This window comes from Saimiri boliviensis, chromosome 5 (assembly GCF_048565385.1).
Source record: "Saimiri boliviensis isolate mSaiBol1 chromosome 5, mSaiBol1.pri, whole genome shotgun sequence".
Classification (NCBI taxonomy): Eukaryota; Metazoa; Chordata; class Mammalia; order Primates; family Cebidae; genus Saimiri; species Saimiri boliviensis.
Genome location: NC_133453.1, coordinates 81,653,528 through 81,674,074, shown reverse-complemented (window position 1 = coordinate 81,674,074; position 20,547 = coordinate 81,653,528). Strand labels below are relative to the sequence as shown.

Here is a 20,547-nt window from a genome sequence, read left to right as displayed (position 1 = left end):
ATACTTGCCATTTCTATACCAGGAAGTCCTCTTAGTGGAGATGTTTTCCTTCTACCTCTTATCCTGCTGGGGAACATGGCAAAACCTCGTTTCTACAAAAAAATACAAAAGCCGGGTGTAGTGGCTCACGCCTATAATCCCAACACTTTCAGAGACCAAGGTGGGTGGATCACCTAAGGTCAGGAGTTTGAGGCCAGCCTGGCCAACATGGTGAAACCCCATCTCTACAAAAATACAAAAACAATTAGTTGGGCATGATGGCAGATGCCTGTAATCCCAACTACTCAGGAGGCTAAAGTGGGAAAATCGCTTGAACCCGGGAGGTGGAGGTTGCACTGAGCCAAGATTGTGCCATTGCCTGGGCAACAGAGTAAGACTGTGTCTCAAAAAAATAAAAATAAAAATAAAATTAGGTGGGCATCGTAGTGGGTCCCAGCTACTCAGGAAGCGGAGGCTCAAGGCTTGCTCAGACTGAGATCATGTCACCGCACTCCAGCCTGGGCAACAGAGCAATAGCAGAACTCTGTTTCCAAAAAAAAAAAAAAAAAAAAAAAGATGGCTTTCCAATCTACCTCTGTACTGAGATAGCACCCACTAATTAAAGAAAAAAAGTAAAAATAACATTTTAAATTTAATTTAGCAGTTTCGTTCGTAACTCACAGAATTTAGCTGCCTTTTTTTTTTTTTTTTTTTTTTTTTTTTTTTTGAGACAGAGTCTCACTCTATCTCCCAGGCTGGAGTGACTCACTGCAACCTCCACTTCCCGGACTCAAGCAATTTTTGTGCCTCAGCCTCCTGAGTAGCTGGGACCATAGGCACTCGCCACCATCCCTGGATAATTTTTAATTGTTTTATGTTTAGTAGAGATAGGGTTTCACCATGTTGCCAGGCTGGTCTCGAACTCCTGACTTCAAGTGATCCACTTGCCTCAGCCCCCAAAGTGCTGGGATTACAGGCGTGAGCCACTGTTCCTGACTGAGGTTTGCTTTTAATTTAATTTGCTCACCAATCATTTGCTTGCCAACTGAGGGATAACTGAGTAAGAAAATGCACAAACAGAAGTAGAGTAACAGTGGGAGTCTATCAAGAACAATCTCTCAAGGGGGCAAAAGAATACATACAGGTTCCCAAGACTAAAGGCATCATGTCCATCTTACTCACCATCCCAAATCTACTATTCTTTCTTTAATGTCCTATCTTTTGTAATGGACCCACTGTTGAATCCTGTAGACAAAGCCAGAAACCAAGCTGGCCTTACAAACCCCACCACTGCCTTCATCCCAGTCCAGGACATCTCTTACCAGCAGTGCTCCAACTGACTCTATGGTCTCCTCTATGTCCCTGCCATGAGTGTAGTAAATCGTTCACTGAGTGAGGCTCCCTAGTGCCTCTCCTCTGCTTAAAGCCATCAGTGGTTCTCCTAGCATGTGTAGATTTCCTGATTTTCATGATCTGGCCCCAGACATCTCCGACATCATCGAGTTATCAACTCACAGGTATCCTCACCCTAACTGTATCTTACAGCTCCCTGGGGACACCATGATCTTGTTCACCTTCTGCCTTTGCACTCGTCTGCCTAAAATGTCTTCTTCCATCTGGCAGACTCCTATGCTTCAGGATCAGCCCCAGCACCACCTCCCAAAGCCCCCATGTCTACATCCTGTCTGAAATATTCATACATGCCCCCTCATCTGTTGTTCCCAAACTTAACTATTATGGCCCTTAAAAGTGCATTTCAGCCAGGCATGGTGGCTCATGCTGGTAATCCCAGCATTTTGGGAGGCCAAGGTGGGCAGATCACTTGAGGTCAGGAGTTCGAGACCAGCCTGGCCAACATGGTGAAACCCCCATCTCTACTAAAACTACAAAAACTAGCTGGGTGTGGTGGCGGGCTCCCATCATCTCAGCTACTCAGGAGGCTGAGACAGGAGAACTGCTGGCACCCGGGAGACAGAGGTTGCAGTGAGCCGAGATCACATCATTATACACCAGCCCGGGTGACACGAGCAAAACTCCCATCTCAAAAATAAAATAAAATAAAATAAATAGGCCTTTAATAAATGTTAATAAATGGTGTACCATGATAATGGATTCAAAGCATAAGACGGACCATCCAGGAGAAATACGAACAATTTAAAAAATCAAAGAGAATTATGCTAATGGCAAAAAAAGGAGGTAGACTTACTGGAACATTTTTAGTGTTGTCATGGCTTTTAACTCAAAGCAAAAAACAAAACAAACTTCCCCAAACCCTAAGTTATAGACACTGAGAGAACTACAAAGTGTTTCTGAGTTCATACAAAAAGACAATGTGTAAACTACATGTATATACCCAACCACAGCTTCCTACTGACTTACATTTGAAAACAAAGTATTCCCTACTCTAACATTTTAGAACATAATCTTGTTTCTAAATTTTATACACACACGGAAAGAAAAAAACTTGAGAAAATACTTAAATACCATGCAAACAATGTAATATTACCAGAAACTAAATTGCTATCAGTAAAATGTAAGAAGGGAGATGCTTTGTTTCACTAAAAAAAAAAAAAAGTAATTTTTTTCCCAGAGAATTATTCTCAAGACGGTCACTTGGACTCACACCCCCATACACTTCCCTTGCTAAGCTCTCACTGGCTGGCCTCCTTCCAGATGTTGTCAGTCAAGGTGACTGAGGGAGCTGAAGCAGGAAAAAGAAGCGTTCTTCCTCGCATCATGACAATACTACATTTGCTACATTTTTTGTCTCAGACACAGGGTCTCACTCTGTTGCTCAAGTTGTAGTACAGTAGCAGAATCATAACTCACTGTAGCCTTGAATTCCTGATCTCAAACAATCCTCTCACCTTGGCCTCCCAAAGCACTAGGATTACAGGAATGAGATGCTACACTTGGCCTTTCTCCTTTTTGCTTTTTTTTTTTTTTTTGAGATGAAGTCTTGCTCTGTTGCCCAGGCGGGAGTGCAATGGCATAATCTCAGCTCACTGCAACCTCCGCCTCCCGGCTTCAAGTGATTTTTCTGCCTCAGCCTCCCGAGTAGCTGGGACTACAGGCGCGCATCACCATGGCCAGCTAATTTTTGTACTTTTAGTAGAGACAGGGTTTTACCATAGTGGCCAGGCTGGTCTCGAACTCCTGACCTTGTGATCCATGTGCCTCGGCCCCGCAAAGTACTGGGATTACAGGCGTGAGCTACCGTGCCTAGCCCGGGCTTTACCTTCTTAAAGGTTTTTTTCCCACCCCGCTATCCATTTTCTCAGCCCCCAACCTGTTTATATTACACTGGGAAGAAAAGACAAATAACACACATTACTATATAATGTTATTCAACTTACTTTAATAAGCATGAAACAGGTAACATAAAGGAGGCAATGGCCAAAGGCAAATGTTAAAAGTAGGAAGATCCAAGGACTAATAAATGCCTGTTATGAGGATTTGCTGGCTGGGATCCCTTTTTCACATGAAATCGCTTAATACATGAGTCATTTGAACTCACGACTGCACTGAATCGTTTCATGTGTTCAAGAAAACCTGCAATGAAAATAACCCAGAAGTCCTGAAATGCCAATGACTCTCCATTCAAAATAATGAGGGTGGCAGATCTACCCCAGAAAAAGCAAAAAACACAAATACGTGCTTAGAAAAAACAGTGTTTAATCCTGTCATTTTCATAAAACAAGTGGGCAGAGTAATGTGAGATTTTTTTTAGTTTATCGAAATTGAGACTGGGTTACAATTTCAAAGGTTGAGAATTCACTGTTCTGGAGGGTTCTATGAGAGTCAACACTGGTGTCTACCCTCTGCCCACTGTGGGGTTGGACCAGGAACGGGGTTTCTACCCTGTGAGTTCATCCTGTGAACTCACTCAGTTCACAGGATGATCAGGAGAGCCCAGTGGCTTCTACTCCAATAATGTTAGCTTTAAAATCAGTGTTGCCAGGTACAGTGGCTCACGCCTGTAATCCCAACACTTTGGGAGGACGAAGAAGGTGGATCACCTGAGGTCAGAAGTTCGAGACCAGCCTTACCAACATGGAGAAACCCCATCTCTACTAAAAATACAAAACATTAGCCAGGCATGGTGGTGCATATCTGTAATTCCAGCTACTCGGAAGGTTGAGGCAGGAGAATCACTTGAATCTGGGAGGCGGAGGTTGTGATGAGCCAAGATCATACCATTGCACTCTAGCCTGGGCAACAAGAGCAAAACTCCATCTCAAAAAAAAAAAAAAACAAAAACAAATCAACCTTACATGCTAATAGTTTCTCTGTCAGGATGGTGAAAATGTCATTAGATAGTAGTGTCAGTTGAACAGTTCTGTGGCTACACTAAAAACCACTGAATCGCACACTATAAAAAGGTGAATGTTTTTGGTATATGAACAACTCAACAAAACTGTTATTTTAAAAATCAGTTTGAAAGGTCTTACAGCCTTTTCTGTACAACTTAGACCTTGAGTACATGCTGGGCTGTGCCTCCTCACCACCTGAACAAAGCTTGTCTCCCAGTTAATTTTTGTGAAACGAGCAAGAGCTATGGAATCACACAGCTTGAAAAATGAACCCAGGCGTGTTACCTCCCAGGCACTGGTATCTGTAGCACATTACTCTCTGCCTGTGTCTCATCTATAAAATAGGCAGACACCACCCCCCAGTCAGATGAGAACTACTGAGAATCTCCAAGTCACCACCAATCTCAGGCTAATACTCAGGAAATGGCAGATAATTAAAATGAAACGGCCTCTAACAAAGGACACATGAGGTATCAGAAGAAAATAAGAGGAAAGACAAAAATGAGGAAGGATGATGACAAGTCAAGAGTCAGGACTGAAGCCTGCCTACCTGGAATCCTCTTTCGGATTCCAGTGGCACTGTGGGAAGATGGGGATGGGCCTGCTCCCAGAATTATATGCTATTATCAAGACTACCTTGTCTGTGACACATAAATCTCTGGACTCTTTAACTCAAGACATTTTATATGAGTAACCACACAACAGAGATATTTTCTATACTTTACTCTCCTCAAGTGTCCCTTAGCATTTGGTCCACTAATGGAATTGTAGCCTCTTGATTTGGGTTACTATTAATTAGAACACATAGTTTTGCATCAGGATTCATTTTTTATAGATCAATTCTATAACATAAAACATGCCTGAAGCTGAATATGTTAGGAGCCTTTTCATCACAAGCCTCAAGATTCCACACCTGTGATTAATTTAAATAAGCACAAGCTGAAACATCAGCTTTTTGATCATTTGTGATATTGCAACTCTTAAGAAGCAACTTACCTGACAATTAATACAAACAATCTATATTTATCATCAATAACCCAAATTCCCAGAATTTGGGCCAGAATATCTAATGTGAAATTAATTCTTCCTAGCCATTTTAACACCATTCTCATTTAAAATGTGCTCTATTTATCTGCACAACAATGAAAAGAGGGAAAAACTTTAAAACATCTATTTTATATGTGTGTGTATGTTTATACATGTGTGTATAGACACACATATATGTAAGCCTTCTGCCACACATTTCTACCCTTCAAAAGCAATTCAAGAAGAGCTAGAGACTAGCGAATTGTGAGCCCTATCCTCCCTCAGGCAGAGGCGATACTACAACCAGCCGAATTCTCTCAGTAAAAGTTCCTCCAGAGACCAGTAAGTTAACAAACTAGTCTCCTTACTGCACAGGCTGGCTTCCTGAATCTTTGCAACCCTGATATCCAGCATATACTTGAGCTCGATAGAATGAAGAAGAAGGGCAGACAAGCATTACCCAAAACTCCAGGGTTAAGGACTAAATAAGCCCAGTTGTTTTCAGCACTGGCTGTACAATAAAAGTGCCTCAAGAGTGCTCTCTGGTAGAAATGGAGGATGGCCACTATCCCAACTCTCCAGGTGACTCAAATGAGCAGCTGGGAGTTGAGTATCACTGAGATACATGGTAAGAAACAGTTAGTACTTTCCAGATTGCTTCGCTACGACAGGACGTGAAAGTACAACATGCATATGAAAAGGAAATAAAAATTAGCAATTGTCTATGTTTACCATTCACACCATCAACAATTGTGAGAAAGATTCCACTGAGTGTTGGGTCACTAAACCCTAGTCCATTTCATAAACATTTGACTCCCTGATGTTGCTTTTTCACTTTTTAAATCCAAGAAGGAAATGATCTTTTATAAGTTTTAGAATGGCTTACTTTCTAAAACTGTCAGGAAGGAAAAAGCGAGCTCCTGATAGTTTTCATTTTGAATGCATTAAGTATCGGTGGAGGTGACTCTCAGATAACAGCTTTGTTAAAAATCCATTTTACTTGTTTCACATGCAGCATTTTTGCTGGTTCTGCCAGCATTGCTGTGCACTCAGGCTTAAGACAATATATGCTAGCATAAATTCAACTGAGTCTCTTAGAACTTCTAACCAAATTTAGACTGGTTTAACACAACCATCAGGTGTCCTTCCACTGTTTTTTATTAATACTTCGGACATATGAAAGACAGGTCACATACATGTCTAGAAGTTATTTTCTTTTAAATATAATTTTGGATGAACTTCCCTAGCACATACACACAACAACAAAAAATGCTTTAACTGCTAATTTTGAGTTGCAGTCAACTCCTAATACCTTTGGCAAAGACAAGATTCAAAATGTAAGGTAATTTTTATTTTTTTAGGTGGAATCTTGCTCTGTCACCCAGGCTGGAGTGCAATGGCGCAATCTCGGCTCACTGCAACCTCCGCCTCCTGGGTTCAAGCAGTTCTCCTGCCTCAGCCTTCCAATTAGCTGGGACTACAGGCCTGCGCCACCATGCCCAGCTAATTTTTTGTATTTTTAGTAAAGGAGGGGTTTCACCGTGTTAGCCAGGATAGTCTCCATCTCCTGACCTCGTGATCCAACCACCTCAGCCTCCCAAAGTGCTGGGATTACAGGCGTGAGCCACCATGCTCAGCCTGGTAATTTTTGAGGCAAATAAATGTGAATGCTCCACGGAAGTAGGGGCATTCCAGGGTTTAAAAAAAAGCTTCCATATGTGAATATGCTCTCTTTTTAGAGGTAGATGGGTGGGTCCCAACTGTGGAGTTTATTGTATTTTAACACATCAGACGGCAAGAATAGGGAGCTGTATCTCTCACATATACATGTGCCATTCATACTGCCCATTCATGCAGACATATATCAAATAAATAAACATATTCACATACACACATATATATAAAAACATATAGTACATGACATTTATTCAATCCATGCTATAGTCTAAATGTTTGTATCCTCTCAAATTCGTATGTTGCAACCTAATTACCAATGCGATAACATTAGGAAGTGCGGCTTTGGGGTCATTAAATCATAACAGCCGGGTCTCATGGGACGAGTGCGTCTGTGGATTTAGTGCCCTTATAAGAGACACCCCAGGGAGCTACCTTATCCCTTCCACCATGTGAAGACAGAGCATAAAGATGCCAGCTATGAACTAAGAAGCCCTTGCCAGACACTGAACCCGCCAGTGCCTTGATCCTGGGCTTCCCAGCCTCCAGAACTGTGTAAAATAAACATTGGGTCTTTGTAGGCTATACAGCCTCTGGAATTTTGTTAGAGCAGCCCAGATGGACTAAAACAATCCATCTATACGAAAAAAACGCAACTAAAACCTTTAGTGAGGGCCTTGATGTTTCCTTTTTAGAAAACTGTCAGCACTCTACACCCCAACACACCCCACATGTCCTCAACCACTATGCCCCCTTTCTCCCCTACATTGGTTAAAACCCAGAACTGAGCCAGTTAGAACTGCGGTCCTGCCATGTGCTACCTTTAAGGCCTCGGGAGCTAATTTAATGTGCCTCATTTCCTTCATCTGAAAAATGTAGATTAAAAATTATACCTGGCTTACAGAATTACCATAAGAATTAAATTAGTTAATATACGTAAAGCACTCAGAGCAGAACATGATGTAAGCACCATTAAAAGGTAAGTTATTACTATTGATGCTTTTATAGCCATAATGTTGACTTCTTTGATACTCATTTCTTTCCTTTTCTTAATAGTACCTTTTACTAACTAAAACATACAGTTCTTTGACTTGTCTTTGAGTTCCATTTCTTTCTCACTCTCAAAGACATAATGGAACACAAGGGAGAGTATTGTGCTGAATCAGCTCCAACGTATGTCAAAATTTCTTTACCTCAATAATAAATAATAAATTACTCAGCAATACTCACAATGGACTGCAACATAGCTCTGCCCCACAGCAGGGCTGAAAACCAGTGGTTATAAACAAGGATCTCTTAACCAGTAAGGTTTATTGACAGAATGAAGGGAAATCTTCACATCGATAACCAGTCTGCAGATTACATCTGCCACGCATCATCCAGTGAACAGAAAACAGAAAGCAAGCCACTGCCAATGAACCAGCCAACAATCTTTTAATTTAATATACTCTACTCTTCTTCATCAATATGGACGCAGACAAGCATCTATCAAGAACACTATGGAGCTTTTCTACTACTATGAAATGTAAAAATGAAAACCAAAGTGTTATACCTGGAATTCACCCAAATCTTTTAAACATATAAAATTAACAGTGATGATCTGACATTTAGAAAAAGACAAGCTGGCACAGTAATGCATGCATGACATGTTAAAGGCCATTCAGTATCTAATATTCATCATGAGGAGTCGTATTTCCTCAGAGCAGGCTCCCTGCTTTGCCATGTAAATAAAAACTGTGTCAGAAGAGGTAAATACGTTTTTGGAAATGCCTAATGTAAAGGCTTTATCTATAAGCACACGGTTTGCCCATGACCTTACTCTGCCATCTTTAGTGATGAGAGAAGAAACCAGGCTTGAGATACTGTGGCCACTGGCCACTTGGTGTGGCCTGACAGTGAGAGTTCTGCAGCCTGGAACCTTGAGACACCTCACAATCCACATGGGGATTTCCAGTAACAAAACACACATTGTACCTAAAAGCACTCCTTACTGTTGCTCCCTACGCATTTGATCCACCACCTTATATCTGTGCACAAAGTCCTCTAGTTCAGGAAGGAAAACCTGGCCAAGCGTCACTCCCAGCTAAGCTCTTTGCCAGGTACTTTTCTCAAGATTCATGACCTCAAGGGTGCTTGGATACCCACCCAGCTCTCCCCTCCCATGGCTTTACCCACCAGGAAATCATCACCACCTTCTGACAACAGAAGGACTTTGTCCTCTTTAGCACTGTCCCTGCCGGAGTGCCTAACACAGTGGGCACACTCAAGGGAATGTGCTACAAGATAAGCCAATGTCTCTCCTCCTCTATGAAGCCTTCCAGGATTTAAGGCTTCCAGAATTTAAAAGTAGTGTGCGCCCTTACTCCATGACACCAGCATTCTAAAGGGCCTAGATAAAGAACACTCCATCTCCTCTTCTGGATGTCCACTGTAATTCGGTGCAATAAATACCAGATGAATTGGTTCATATCATGTGCTTCATTACATCTGCACCCATGAACAGGAAGAACACACTTTGCAGCCTTGAGTAAATGAGCTTCTTAACCTTTACGTTTCTTTCACCTGTAAAATGAGGCTATGGATACCAGCTTCCTAATATAAAGTTTGTAGCACAGGATGTGGCACAAAGATAAACACTCAAATGTCTTTTCCCTTTTCCATGTATACTATGAATGAAAGTCAAAGTCATTTAAATTTTACACTCACGTTTAACAGAGGCGGAGCTATGTAATCAGTCCACCTCTCTTTTGAATTTACAGCGATGCTTTTTCAAACCAAACAGCATGTCTTTCTCTCCCTTTGGAGACCAAAGGATTTACCTGATCATGAGACAGTAAGTTCCCAAAGCGCCATCTCTTCTGCACACAGCCTTGCCAGGCCCAGATCACAGAAGAGGACTTTACTCAGAGAACCGGTTCAGGAAGGACACATAGAATGAAAGCTGACTAAAGGAAGCCTTTGCCACTTTCCATTATCTTCTAAAATGAGATGCTTTTTTAAAAAATTTGTTTTAAATGTACTAATTTAATTTTGAGCATAGAAATTCAAAGATATTTGAGGGAAAATAGAGCAGTACATCCGTGACAAGTGACTGTTCCGTCAAACTTTAAGGACTGGAACCCTTAGATACATTTTATACAAAATAACAATTTCTACTGTCACAAACTCAAAGGAACCCAGACAAACGGGCTTAGAAACTACCAGCCAACTTCATTCTGTGAGTAACTATTAAGTTTTAATCAGATGTGGTTCAATTTCTGGAACAGTGAGCATTAAGAGGGGCTCAGTCAAAGAAAATGGGCAAAAGTAGGAGGAGAAGGAGGAGGAGGAAGAGAACAAAAGAACTGCTCCCCCAGCCAGTCATTGAACGTGGACTCTTGACTCGAATTCTCTGCCCCTCTTTGCAGCTGTTGTCTCCTGCAGTTGGCACAAAGCGTTGCCAGTCTGGGACCGGCTTCCAGTGAGGACAGCATTGTTTTATTGGCTACTTAGGCAATGCACACACCATTAATGGAGTTTTTATCTCTCCGTTTTCCTGTCAGTACAGAACCAGCCAGTCTGACTCTGTTATTATCATCAAGAAAGCTTTTTTTTTTTCCCCTCCCTACACACACTCTTTAATCCAAACAACATCTGGGAACTTCAGCCCCTATCATGTAAAAGCAAAACAGATTCAGAGGGAGAGCAGGAGAAAGTACAGTTCCAGCCACACTGAACAACCACCGAATTCCAATAGGCGAACTAACCTTGAGCCACCCAATAGCTCTGAAATGCTATCCCCTTCAGAAGGGCAAGGTACTTCCCGCTGCACTGCTTTAAACTTCCGATAGACCCTTGCTATCAAGAGGAGGGAAAACAAAACAAAACATAGTGACATGTTGCTTCTTTTACAAAAAGAAAAACAAAATGTTGGTACTGTTTGCCTAGATGGGAAGTCCTATTGTGAAATAAAAGTCAACAATAATATTTAGAAGGTGATTGTTTTAAAGAATGTCTTTTTTTTTTCCCCCAACAAGGAAAAAATAATAAAGACACTTTAGCAGACATTACTAGTAAGTACATCTCTAGTGTTCAAACTATTAGGAAAAATGTGGCGCCATTCAACCCAGAAAATCTGTCCTCCTGTAACAGACAGCTGTCTCCTCTGTAGTTTAAGTGTGCTTTCTGCTTAGCTCATGCTCCGTGAGTCATGGAATCAATACAGGAAACACACAGAGCCAGCCACACTGCAGATTCCGAGGAGGGTCAAGCCACACAGCTCTTCTGTTCCTCTCATCCATTTGCTGCTGCATGGCTCTTCCAAGTATGTACATCTGGGGAGAATACACAACCCCATTTCTGCTTCATGTTTAAACCTGCCTCGTAAAGTCTCCAATGCTGGTCCTTCCAGCATTGTTTCTAGGCAAGTAGAACCTAAAAATTACAGCCCTCCAACATGCAGGTGTCAAGCAATCTATCCTGCCCCTCACCCCATCGCCACTCCTTTCTGAGTTTTCTGCAATGCACCAATAACTATACTTAGGTTAGAAGGGATTTACTTCCCGAGAAATGCTCATCACCCAGGAGAAGACACAATCAGAACTGAACATCTGAGTGTCAGCAAAGGTTAATAGTTTATTTTTAATTTATTTATTTTTGTTCCATTGAGCAAAACAAGGGGAAATCACTAACTGTCTGAGCCACAGGCTCCTGCTCACTGAAAGCTGCACCCAGAGCCCCTAGCAGTCAGTTGTTAATGACAGTCTCAGTAACCTGATCCTCTCACAGTGGGAGACTTGAGTAAGCACTGGCCTCTCTGGGGTCTCGCCTTTCTATTGTCCCACCCTGCAGGGCCAGCTGTTTCTGACAGCCAAATTGCTGTGTGCTAAGCAATGAATGCTGTCAGAGAAGGAATTTTCATTTCTATAATGCATAGGCCTCCATGGACAAATTATACAGCTTACGGCGCTGGCTGCAGGATGCTGCTCCAGGCTTGACGTACTGCCAAAATGAAGCCTGTCCTCCCCTCTCCCCAGCCCCAGGCTGACAAGACAGTCACCCAAAATGAATCTGAATGGCCACAGAGAAATGGAACACGTGTTTTCAGAGACAAACAAAACATATGTGGAGAATAGCTGTCCAGCTACACTTTTTGATGTAATGGCATACAGGGAAAGCTAACTGATCTAATGTCACACCACACAACTACCTAGCGTGACTCCATCATGACCTACTGTAATTTGATACCCTGCAGTGAATGTCCCAAGGGCATCAGCAAAAGCACTGGACTCCCTGCTTCTGCGGAACACCAGAGTTACCCAGAAACCACACAAGAACTTAGTACTTTTTGAGAACCGAGCAACACTGTATAAGGTTCCAAAAACAGTGCTCTTTTATGAAATGAAAGTCTCCAATACGTGCTTCATGGAATCATTCTGTTGAAACCCTGCGCTTCCTCAGTTCCTCTGCTCTCCTTTCCAGCAACAACCTCTGAACTGGGTCTGGGATAGGCCCTCTCCTATTCTGCGTCCATGCTAAGGTGTGAGTGGAAACCAATCACCACACTGCACTGGATTCTAGGGTGTGACGTGACCTGAGCCAGCCCAATCAGAGGGACTCTGAGAAGTTTACAGGAACTACTAGAAAAGAAAGTGTGATTGTCTCATTATACTTGAATGTGGGATATGCCATAGCCATTTTGCTACCATGAAAGGAGAACCTGCTGAGAATGGAACCAATGAAGGAAAAGCTGGTGGGGAATTAACAGGGTTCCAGGGACACTGCTTGGGCCCTGAGTCAGCCCAGATCTGAAACCTGTTTTACCCTGGACTTCACAGAATGGCAGCCATTCCATGTTCATCTTACTAAGGCTCATCTGGGCTGGAGTTTTCCATCACCTGCAAATGCAAATGAACACATAAACCATCATTCCACCACTAGAGCATCCAACAATCAACATAAATACGTATCATACATTGCTATGAAAGCAAGAAGAAAGTTTTACATTCTTGGTTGTTTCTTGTAAGAACTTACTTTTTCACCTTTTGCTTCCAGTCCATGTACCTCAATGGGAGCTAAAAAGGTGCCAAGTGTCACTGGATCTTGACCATTTTTGCAAGGCAAATCTAGATATTCAGCCTGAACTCAGAGAGACGACGAAGCTAACGTCATGATCTGTTATAAATCTTAACCTGACATAGCGCATGTGGAATTAAGAAAGTGGACTCTGGTTGGCGAGTGGTCCATCAGCTCTATGTCAGTGAAGCCAGCTCAGAGAAAGGCCAGGAAGCCGGCATGGGGGCAGGGAACACCTGCTCTCCTGCTGGGTTCAGGTCAGCCAAAGCACAAGCACCTGCAGGCTGTGAGCCGCCAAGGCCATCACGCGCCACATCCTGCAGCCATCCACTTTATCATTAACTACTGTCTGGCCAGCAAGGGCAGGGTCCGCTTCAAGAACACGGGGAACTTTAAGGCAGGAGGCATATTCAGAACCATGGTGGGCTCGCAGCCACTCACTAGAGACTATAAATAGCCTCCTGGCTGTAGTCCCAACGGCAACCACAGTTCCTGTTTCCCTGGTGGTAACAGAACTTCAGGCCTTTTCCCCAAGAAATTCAGCACAACCCGCCAGGTATGGCAACAATTATGAAATGTACATACATGTTTACTCAATGCCCTGGCAAGGTTTGCGTTCCACTCTCCTCTTGTCCATACTTGGCTTCTAATCCCCAGAAATCAAAAAGAGGGGATGTCAAAGTTGAAAAAAATATAAATAAGATTTCAGTTTGATGCTGAGAAACGAATAAACTATAGAATACACAGGCTCAAAATTGACATCGTAAAGTAGGGAGGAAAATAAGACCCACTCCTCTCAACCCTTCTCCTTCAAGACAATTGTAGGGATTTCAAATCCTTAGAGTCATTATTTTATCTGAAGTTATAAGGGGATTAGATGGAGCAGAGGGGAAGACCTGCCCTGACTTCTGACTTGAAAGGAGCAAAAGGAAGCCCAAGAAGGCCACTAAGACTGCTTAGACTGGGAAATCATGTACTTAAATGACCACACTTTCTTAGCTGCTTCTCAGGGAAAATAAAATGAACCAAAATTGTCAGGACTGACTTAAACTTCCAGTTAAAGATCCACCCAGAGCTGCGTTCGGCGGCACACATTTGAAGAGCCAGCTATTAGAAAGACTAAGGCAAGAGGATCGCTTGAACCCAGGAGTTCAAGGTACCATGACCTTGCCTGTGAATAGCCACTGCATTCCAGCCTGGACAACATGGCAAGACCCCATCTCTTTATAAAGAAAGAAAATTCATCCAATCCCCTGAACCCACTCTTCTACTTTAGAGGGAGTCATTCTAGGGAAACATCCCTTGTTACAACCACTGTCAAAAGAAAAAGCAGAACCCCCAACAGTCTGATACTGAAGACCTTGGGGAAGGTCTTTATACCATGTCATCTCCAGGACCTGGCACAGTGCTGGCACACAGCTGATGTTCCAGCATGTGGATGGATCTCTCTTCCAAACAACTTCCTGACCCTTAACAAAGGCCAAGCCAGAAATAAACTACACAAAGTACAGAGTACAGAAAAGTGTTCAAAACCACAGCGAGTTCACTGCCTTTCCTTCCCATATTCATTCATGCCCTCAGCCAGGAGGTACTGAGCACCAGGAAGTAATGAGCCAGGCCCTGATTTAGGCACTGGAGGTATGACAGTAAATGCAATCAAGTTCCTGCCCTCAGAGTTACATTCAGGTAGAATCCTCCACATAGAAGTTCTTTCATGCATCTAACCCTGTGTCTCCTGTTGTAAGCCTCCAAATCTTAGATTTCCTCCATGTATGAACACACGACCTTACATAAGGAATTCTTCAACTCATGAATCAATGAACTCTAGCAAAGTCTTCAACATTCAGTCACAACATCAATATTTAAGGTTCAAAGATGATGCAATTTACTCAATTTCTAGCATTTTAGGTTCCTGCTTCCCCTACCCCCTGAAAAATTCAGAAATAATCTGATACATAGAGGAATTTAAGGAATGTAATTTTAATCTAAAATATTAACTCTGGGCTCTAAGGTTCATCTACCATGATTTTTTTCTTTGATCTGAAAACTAGTGAGGCAGTGTTCAGATTCCAGATTTCCTAGCACATAGAACAACGTATTTAATCACATCTCTATTATAAAAGCCAGTGATACAGAATAAACCTCTCAGACTTTAACAGTCATAAAATTACTCTTAAAAATACAAATTTAACACTAATAATTAAACCATACTCTAAATTCTATCGTCCCATTGAGTTTGGAGGTAAAGGCCTTGAACTAGAGGAAGTGCAGCTTTACACAGCTAGCATGATAAATGCTTCAGATCAGTAAGAAAGTCAATAAGTGTGCTTTTATTCATGTCATTTGTCTATCTTTCTGCAAACTAACCAAATAAATACCATAGAGCCAGACTGTAATAACTGACATATTCAATACTGCATTACTCAACACACTAATGATCTGTTTTCTAAATCCCACAAGTTAGACTTTTACTGTGGGTGACTTGGAAACATTCCATAATTATCACTAGTGCCTTGGTTTTCCCTAAAAAATGAGTAATAATAGCAGCCACAGTTTTTTAAACACTTCCAAGGTACCAGACATTATAGTGACAGACATTTGCATGCATATTACCACAGTTAATCTTTCCAACACGCATAATGACATAATAGCAATTATCATCTCCATTTTGCAGATGATAAAACTGAAGCACAGAGAGGAAAAGTAACTTCCATAATGTCACAAAGCTGGGATGTGACAGAATGAGATTCAAACCCACACCTGACTGACACCACAGGCCATTCTTACCCATTATGTCATAGTCTCTGCATTCTTTTCCAGCCTTTATTTTCTCCCATGATATCATGGGAAAGGATTAACACATACCTTCTAGGCCAACCTTGCAATAGAATACTGGCACTGTAAGTAATGGTTACGTTGCACAGACCTGAGCAGTTACATTAGGATTCATGGATACAGTAAAACTCCAAATGAAGATAACCATTGAATATTAGCCTGAACGTACCAAAGGCTGAAAATCAGTCACCTTCAAATGCTTAGGACAAAAAACATGAGAGCACTACTTAAACTTTAATGGGGTTAGACTGCCAGCATCCATTCAAAGACAGAAAAGAAAAAAGGAACTATTCGATGACAACCTTGAAATTAAGCCAAATAAAGAAAAGAGAATCATTGGGAAAACAGCCTAAGACCCATGCTTCAAACAGCCGCTGTGCTTACAGGGCAGGCAAAGGGGGCCCTGTTATGCAGAAGACACTGTGAAACCATCATCTCCTATAGAAAGCAAGGCTGGGGGCCGCTCTGAGCATGGCCCTCCAATTGTGCTGTGGGAGATCAAGTTTAGGTGCTCCCAAGAGTGCCTTCCAGGTTTGTAAAACCCAGCAGAAAGGATTCCAGTGAAGATCAAGAGACCAGGTAAGACAAATCCCCAAGTAACAGTGACAGCTCTGCCCCCAGGCCTTCCAACCTATATCTGGCAGATCTCCAAACCCGCACTGTCCCCACTAGGTTTGCCCTTCCCTGCAGAGGCTTTTCTCAGCTCGGCTACTCCACCGTGAGCTCTGCTCCCTACTCACTTAAGGTTCCAGAGAAATCAAAAGCAGTAGTTAGTTACTCCACATCAAAAGCAGAGTACCAGAAATTAACAAATGAGAAAAACTTGCCATGAGAAAAATCACCTGTGATATTTCAAAATAAAACTCTGATAATCACACCAGGATTTTGCACACCAGGATTTTTACTTGACACCTATCATTTTATTCGACAACAACAAAAGTTGATCATCTGATAGATGTTTTCTCTTAAGTAGCACAGTTCCTGCTAGGAACTGAGGGTTTCAGAACAAAAGAAACCCTTTGACCTGAAGGGCTGCTGTGGTCTGAATGTTGGTGTCCCCCCAAGAATTCATACATTGGAACCTAATACTCAATGAGGTAGTATTAAGAAGGGGAGCCTTCGGCCGGGCGCGGTGGCTCAAGCCTGTAATCCCAGCACTTTGGGAGGCCGAGGTGGGTGGATCAAGAGGTCAAGAGATCGAGACCATCTTGGTCAACATGGTGAAACCCCATCTCTTCTAAAAATACAAAAAATCAGCTGGGCATGGTGGTGTGTTCCTGTAATCCCAGCTACTCAGGAGGCTGAGGCAGGAGAATTGCCTGAACCCAGGAGGCAGAGGTTGCGGTGAGCCGAGATCGCACCATTGCACTCCAGCCTGGGTAACAAGAGCGAAACTCCGTCTCAAAAAAAAAAAAAAAAGAAGGGGAGCCTTCAGTGTGTGATTAAGACAAAGGGAGACTCATGTTCTTATAAAAGAGGGAGCTCCCTGGGCCCTCTTCCACCACATGAGAACACAGCAAACAAGGTGCCATCTTTGAAACTGAGTGAGCCTTCACCAGACACCAAATCCTGTCTGCACCTTGATCTTAGAGCATCCAGAACTGTAGCAATAAGTTTCTATTGTTTATAAATTACCCAGACTAAGGGATTTCGTTATAGCAGCATAAATGGACTAAGACAAGCACTTACGGTTTAGTGAAAGAGGCGAGACTTACGCAAAAATAATAAGACAGATATGATGGGGGTCCCAATAAGTTGTGTAGGCATGACAGTCATGTCAAGAGGTCAAAGAAATAAGCTGTGGCTACTGACTGAGGTATTGTAGTGGGTTTTTTCTTTTCTGTCTTTGAATGGATGCTGGCATTCTAACCCCATTAAAGTTTAAGGTAGTGTAGTGGGCCTGCCAAACAGTTTGCGTTCTAACCTTGGAACCTGTGAATGTGACCTTATTCAGAAAAAGGGTCTTTGCAAACGTAAATAACTTAAGAATCTTGAGATGAGATCATCCTGGATTCTGTAGGTGGTACTTAAATCCAATGGCAAGCGTCCTTATGAGAGATGCATGGAGAGGCACAGAGAGAGGGTCATGTGAAGATGGAGACAGGCACTGGGGTCATGCTGCCACAAACCAGGAACCACCTGGAGGCACCAGAAGCTGAAAGGAGCAAGGAAAGAGTCTCCCCTAGAGCCATCAGTTAGAACATGGTCCTACTAGCACCCTGATTGCAGAGCTCGGGCCTCCACAACTTTGGGAGATCCACTGCTGTTGCTTGTGCCGATTTCTTATGGCAGCCCTGGGACACTAATACAGATGGTGAGGGGAATGCTGCTGGGAAGACCCTGAAGGGAGAGCAAGGGCCCCACAGGCAGGAGAGACAGTCAGAGCAAGGAAAGACAAGCCGGTCACGGAGGCAACCGTGCGAAAATGCATGCCGCTGCAACTGTGACGAGAGAGGAGAAGAAATGCTTGAAATGTGACTTCGGGTTAAATAGCCACCTGAATGTCAATCCAGGCCCTATTAATTTTATTAGTCAATGGGGAGTCACCAAAGATGTTTGAGCAAAGAAATAAAATGTACAATGTGCTTTTTAGAAAAATTAATCTAGCATTAAAAAGGAGAATGAACTAGCAGGAAATACACAGCAGACCTTCCCTTTATGAAGAAAGATCCTTGAAAAACAAAACCAAGCATCCATGACCTGATCCACAGAACCTGTGAATGCTACCTTATGCGACAAAGGGACTCTGCAGATGTGATTAAAGTAAGAGTTTTGAGATGAGGCGATTATCCTGGATTATCCGGGTAGGCCCTAAATATAATCACCAGTGTCCATTTAAGAAAGAGACAAGGAGATTTAACTTCAGAGAGGAGAAGGTGGTGTGATGATGGAAACAGGGATGGAAAAAATGTACTTTGAAGATGGAGGAAGAGCCACAAGCCAAAGGAAGTGGATTCTCCCCTGGGAGCCTCCAAAAGTGGAAGAAAGTAAATTTGTGCTGTTTCAAGATACTAAATTTGTCATGATTTGTTACAGCAGCAATGGCAAACTACACTTTATGTTTTCCCTTCAGAAATTCAAATAAACCTTGCTTTTCCTGAATTCTTCATGAAATGACTCTTCTTTGCTTTTCCCCTTGGCTCACTCAAGCTGGTCCTGTTTAATTCTGCCAAAGCTCACATTCAACATCCCGTCTCCCTGTTTTAACACTTCCTAACTCGGTTGCTTCAGACCTTTGCGACCTTCAAAATTAAATGTCATAACCTACATATGCCATACGACGGAGTCAGAGAGAATATACTAATTTACTCACGCCACCACCTTGTTCCAGAAATAATGTAAGAATAAACTGACTTCCTCTAGATTGATGAAACTGTTTTTACATCTTCATCTGTAATGCTTCTTACAGGGATAAATACAGATGCAAAAACTCATTGAGCTGTGTACTTTAGATCTGTACACTTTACTGTATAAATTGTATATTTCAATAAAAACATAAAAGAAAAAAAAAAGAATAAGCTGATTCTACCTCCTGGCCTCTTAAGGGCAGTAGAGTGGGTGTATAGTCTCCAAAGGAGAAGAGAAAAAGCAACATATGTTACTCTGGGAAACTGAGGTTTATCATTAAAAGAGGCTGGGCAAGTAAAGAAAAGATTAAAGGAACATGTGTGCATGGTCCCCAGAAGAGAAGCCCTCAGAAAGGAGATCAGAAGAAATAAGCTAAAAAAGCAAAAACCAAAGAAATGAACCAGAACATCAACAGTTTAGAACAAGGTTGCATAGGAGAATAGTTTTCAAAAACGTTTGATCCCTATTTTACATTTGAACTCATTATACATATGCATATATAAAACTGAAACAAAAATTTCATGAAACAGTTCTTACCCTTGCAATTCATGAGCTTTATTCAAAACTTCAATTTCCTTTTATTTCTAATCTTGGGTGTGACTCCCTAAATTGAGCCAGTAATGGATTGAGATCTAAAGTTGGCAAAAAAAAACACTAAGGCAGGCCTATCAGGGATTGACATGAGCAGGAAGCTGTTGATAATACCAAAAAAGCTACTCTCTTCTAATGTTATGGCTAAGGAAGAAAAAATTTAGAAGTTTTACTCTACAAAAGAAAGTCCATTTTAAAAGTTTTAAAATACAATATCAGAAATGATGTTTTTAAGGAAAGTTTTAAATTTTCTCGTTATATTTTCTATTTAACCACTGTTAACTCCCAACCCATCTGGGTCTCACATCTTGGACTCACTTAGATATTGAATGTTCCATGCAAAAAAAACCTCCCTGCTATGAGATATGTAAAGGTAAGCAAGACATGGTTCTTACCTTCAAAGAGTTTATAATCTATCAAGAAAGAAAAATATTGAAAAATGACTGCAAAAGAATTACAAACAGTAATGTTATGGGAACACAAAAGAGGGAAAAACTGATTTTAGCCAGAGGATGAGACATGACAAAGACTGCATGGAGAGAGATAGCATTTGAACTGGGGAGGGGGCGGGGAGTGGAGAGACAGACTCAGAAAGAGGAATACAGAGAAAGTCTTGTGAACAGTAGGATGTGACCATTTACAAATATCCCCCCACCAGCCCATTCTATAAAATACCTGACTAGCATTCTTAAAACTGTCGTGGTTTTCAAAAACAAGGAGAGTTCGA

The 20,547-nt window shown here is 42.0% G+C and overlaps 1 protein-coding gene across 8 annotated transcripts in view; it reads right to left on the bottom strand.

Moving 5' to 3' along the window:
• Positions 1–20,547, bottom strand: part of ACVR1 (activin A receptor type 1) — a 144,850-nt gene that overhangs the window by 95,638 nt on the left and 28,665 nt on the right. Inside the window, exon 1 of one of the 8 annotated variants that reach the window (XM_074399658.1) lies at positions 5–675. The exons of the other annotated variants lie outside the window; for them this stretch is intronic. The gene's annotated coding sequence lies outside the window, so the exon portion shown is untranslated. Of the gene's footprint in view, positions 1–4; positions 676–20,547 lie in introns of those variants that run through there. 8 annotated transcript variants of the gene reach the window in all.